The sequence below is a fragment of the Gavialis gangeticus genome, unplaced genomic scaffold (assembly GCF_001723915.1).
Source record: "Gavialis gangeticus isolate Ggan-Ray unplaced genomic scaffold, GavGan_comp1, whole genome shotgun sequence".
Classification (NCBI taxonomy): Eukaryota; Metazoa; Chordata; order Crocodylia; family Gavialidae; genus Gavialis; species Gavialis gangeticus.
Window position 1 is genome coordinate 195,770,640 of NW_017729032.1, and position 5,409 is coordinate 195,776,048.

Genomic DNA, 5,409 nt, shown 5'->3' on the forward strand with positions numbered 1-5,409 from the left:
GCATGAGTTCCTTGGGCCACTTTTCATGGCACTGGGAACTCTGGTGGGGGGGAGGGGCATGGAAAAGAGCACCCTACCACACGAAAGCCTGCCCCCCGCAAGACTCCAGGCAGCAAGCTGGGGTTTGGCCCAGCCTGGAGGGGGGTGTTCCTTTTCCACCCCCTCCTGCCAGAGTTCCTGTTGCTGCAAAAAGTGGTGCAGGGAACTGATGCTGCTGCTGGCTACAACTGGGGGGATGGAGTCCCCCTGCTGTGAGGGCCTTCCACAGCTTGCTGGCTGGAGTCTGAGGAGGGGGCATGGCGGGGCGGGGCTCCTTTCTGATCATTCCCCCCAGTTGCTGTTGACAGTCCCCAGCTGGCAGGTGGGTGGGGCAGGGGGGCACACTTTAGATTACCTCCTGGGGGGTGTGCAGGAGCATCCCCCAACTGCTGGCCTTGGCCAGTGCTAGCTGGCATCACTCCCATCCCTCCCCACTGCCCCACCAGATGGTGCACTTCTGTTCAGATGGAACCTGCTCTAATTTATAGCACTTCAAGTAAAGTGTGATAGAGCACCTTCTGCCAGGGGCTTTTTGAATGTCTGTACTTAGCCCTGAATGTCAAGAGTTTGGGGTGCCTCAACATCTTAAAAAGGCTTTTAAAAATATTTGTTTGCTGCTTGTCAATCTAAAAATTATTATTGGTATACTTAACATGGTAAGAAAACTACTAATTTTTCTTTTTTGAGTATCCATTTTAGAAAGTAACAGTTTTTCAAGGATATTTTCACTGGATAAAATTAACTTATGGGTTGTTCCTTTTGGGAGTTTTCCAATAAGACTAGAAATAGGTTAAAACTAGAATAGCATATCTGATTATCTGACAATGCTGAGGCTTGGAGACAAATGTAATGAAACCAACCTTTCTGCCTTCTTCCTTTCTTTTTAAAAACCAAAAACAAACACACACACCCAGAGTATGTGAGAACTGGAATTTTCAATTAAGAAAAAAGAGAAGTCAACAAAAAAGAAATGCCATGAATCTATTCTCTTCCTAATGAAGGCCTGTTCCCTAGAGAACATTTTCTAGTTTGGCTTTTTTATGCTATAAAAATATCTCAAGCAATAGTACTTGTTTTCTTTCTCACCAGCTGTAAGTTGAAAATGACATTTTTGGCAGCTATAGATCTTTGTGTATCAAAAACATAAGGGAGCCCAAACTGTAGGCTACTTGGATTAGTACAGGGCATATATATCTTTGACATCAAGGCTTTTCAAAATTCTTCTTTTCCCAAAGGCAACAGTCCCCTCTTTGCTGAGTTAAGCATCAGTCTGCTGCTTATCATACAAGTGCTGTTATCTCCCAGGAACCTGAGAAATATGGGAGATGGAACTATTTCCCTGAATAAAAAAAAATGGAGGTAAAGATCTAGACATTCAGCATGCATTTTATGTGTTATTGCATCACAAAGTCCTTCATAAGCATCACACAAAATGTTAAATAAACATATAACTGCTTCTGTTTAAAAGCTTCTTATTATAACTGCATGGATCAACTTTAGTCATGATAGTAATAATTAAAAAAGGAAAAATGTAGGAAGGCAGGAGGATTTAACAGAGAGACAATATGTGGCTCTTCAGGGACAGGGAAGAAAAGAAATAAGGCATAGAAGTTATCTAGTCTCCAAACTTACCCACACTGAGCTATTGTATAACATATTCAGAAACTGTTACTTTTCCACAAATTTATATGCTAAGCACTGAACAGCTAATCACAGTCTAATTAATGCCCATTGAGCTGGTAAAGATCATTGTCTCCTGAGTAATATGGGAGTTAAATCCAACAATTTGAATATGGCTGTGGCTTTCTCACAGTCCAAGAAATGTGCCACCTTTGCACATTTCCATACACATTTCACTATTCCACTGCTGTTGTCTTTGCATTAAGACCATTCAAGCATACACTCTTTTTATTTCTAGATGTTTACTCTGACAAGTTCATACAGCACCAATTTGTAGCAGCATCCTCCTTGAAGCAAAAAAGAAGCAATCCTTTATTAATCTACAGTGTAGTCCGTAATGAAGTACCAATAGTTCTAAAACTTTGGTTGTTACTGTTGTTGTTGCTACCTTGATTGATGAGGTAAATAATACATTTGGATACTCAATGATATTTGTTTGGATGGAGTAAAAAATGTGTCAAAACCACCAAGCTGTCACATCTGAATTTTAGTGTTTCTAGAAGTCATTTTTGCAGCAGCCAGATGAAGGCACTTGCAGATGTTTTTATTGTAAGAAAACAGGAATAATCAAGCTGCCAGGTATGTAATTGTGTTAGCTGTCCCACTATAATATACCATGGCTACATTCACTTCTCTATAAAGCTGTCAGTCATAATTTCTGTGGACTGCAACTTTACTATCTGGGTGAGTCTAAACATAAAATTCTAGAAATGGACTGAATTCCTTGAACTAACTGTGATGCACAAATTTATAATAATGTCACCCAACAAAAATATCCCTCTTCCTGATTTTGCCAGTACTTTTGGCATATAGCATGAGAGCCTACGCTTAACCTTCCTATGATTCAGTCGCTTGGATCAAGATGACTTTGAGGTCCAGATAAAGTCAGAGAAATATATATACTGACGCATGAGATTTATCTAGTTTTCACTCACTATATTTTTCTGCTACCAATGCATAGATCTTGATTTTAGTTTCAATAGGTTTTTCTATCACTTCAGCACAGCAGGTATTACAGCTTTGACATATGGGTTTCACTTTAGATGAGCATCCAAACTTCAGACTGTAAATGAAAACCTTTTGAGTTAGCTAAATTGGGCATTACATTGTAAAGGAAGTATTTTTCCAAGCTAGAGTTCAGGGAAAATTATAACTAGGAAAGAGGAGTACAGTGCTAATGGAGCTAATCATATGAGGGGACAGTTCTGAAAGTTAATCAGGTGACAGTGCTAATAGAAAGACAAGTGGTAGAACGAAGAATGCTTAGGATCACGTAATCAGCAATCAATAGGACTACTAATGACAAGTGGCTAGCAGACAATTTTCCTAGCTGCTTACTGAAATATTTCACATTTGCAAACTATTGCACCATTGAAAGTTCTTTACGTTTTCCACAAGACTAGAAAACAGTACATGATTGTCCCTTGATCAAACTATATTTACATTTTACAGTGGAAAGAAACAAACAAACAAACAAGTAAAATTACACAGGCTTTTTTGAAAAAGAGCATAGCAAGGTAACTAAAAGCATGACAGAAGGGCAATACTTTTAAATGTTCTTAGTGACCGTGGCTGAGAACTATCAAAATTTTTCTAATGGCTGGTTATACCAACAAATATTAAAATTATTTCAGCATGAGTTAGTAATATAGTACCCACGTTGTTGCAGACCAAACCCAAGTCCATTTTTCCCTATTACTTCCTTCCCTGGTGATCTACAGGACTGGGGGCCACCATTTTTGACAGGTGTGCCACAAAATTCTCTCACTGCCCTCCAAGTGCCAGTCTGATCCTCTCCAATCTGTTGCTCTGCTTTCTACTTCCTGCCCTGTGCTCCCTGCTTGGTGTGCTGCTGTGTGGCGGGCCCCTCTTCAATCTGCAGCATGTCAACATCTTTTTTCATATGTGGTTAAATTATTATCACCTCTCCCAAAGGGTTCATTCTATAGGCTGCCCTGCAATTCCTGCCACTCTCCAAACAAAACAAGAAAGAACAATTGCTAAGCAGATGAAACAAACTCAGAAATACTGGCCTCTTCAACGAGACACTCTCTCTATTAATCTCTTGAAATCTGAGCCAAAATAGGCTTTTCTGCAGCCCCTTCTTTCATGGTACCTTAGGCCATGAAAGTCTAGAACAGTCTGCAAAGACCTACATTCCTCAGCATTATTTCTATTATTTGAGTTACTTCTGCTCAACTGACTTGGACACTGGTCTCAGGCCCTAAATGAGGATCCTTCCCTGTAGACAGGCACTCCAAAACTCCTCCTCTATCAGTCTTTACATTCTTACAACTTTACAAAAAAATTCACATTGTTTACTCAACTTTACAAAAAACCCCCAAACAACCCAACTTTGGAACACACGAGGTACATCTACATGAGACATTTAGTGTGGACTTGACTAATCAGTTCCACAGTAAACCTTTACACATGCAGGATTATTAGGCTGGAGTAAAGTAATAAACTCCACAGCAGGATAGTATTTGTAATACAAGTACTATTCTACTTCAGAATTTTTTACTGCACAGTAGCCTACATGTAGACACTGATGCAGCTGGCTGGGGCATGAGGATGCTTCAGTGTGGGGGCCTGTCTGCTGGCTAATCCCATACTGGAGCACCTTTGTGCCCCAGCCAGCCCTTCAGCAGCATGTTCTGCCAGGTCAGAGCAGCCCCAGGCTGGCAGGCTGACCCCCCGCCCCACCCCCACCACAAACCCCCTGTCAGCCAGGAGAGCTCTGACCCAGCTCAACATGGTGCAGTCCCACATGCACATGCAAACAGCATGCCCAGACCAATAAACTCCAACACAATTAGCACCAGAGTTAATTATTCCACGTTAATACATGTGTAAATGTGTCAACTATGGCTAAACCTAACAGACTTCCCTCACATGCCTGAAATTTATGACATAATGCACTGTGAAGAGTGGTGCAGTGGTACTTCTAAAGCATGGAAAAGATTCTGTACTTTAATTTAAAAATAAAAGACACAAATCTTTATTGGTTATATGGAAAATGTCTCAATCTAATACCAGCACATAGACAGCTGCAGAGGCTAGCTCAATTCCAGTTTAGTATTTGCACAGCTCCATCATTGGAAATTTCAACACAGATAGGTTACAGACATATTTTTTAGCAGGCTTAAAAGGACAGGAGAGTCAAAATGCCTGAACTGCTTCCAGCCTGGACCTATGAATGGTTTAGGTTTAAAAAAAAGGCAGATAGAAAGCTATAGACCTTGAAACATTAGCAATGAGAGCCATCAACTTACTCATTTATAACAGCTACATTCATAATTAGTTCCCGAGACTAATAAGATATCAACACTGTTAATTTATTTTTCACCCTGATCATAACACAGACTTAGCAGGAGCTGGGCTGTGTCTCCACTGCATGCCAGGAATAGAGAGAGCTGTACACCAATCTCCGTATTGTGATTCTACTAGCTCACTATCCTTTAGTGATATGCATTACTATGATTTTTACTAAATGGGCAGTAGCGATAACTTCTAATAAATTTTCCTTTGCCACATGTACACACCTGAGGGGAAAATGCCTAACAATGCAATGCAATCAATGAAAAATTACTTGAATAGAATTATTTTGATTTATAGTCACTGAGATAATAGAAAATGACAGAACATAATAAACTGAGATGAAGGGCATTCAAATGTCTTGAAGATTAC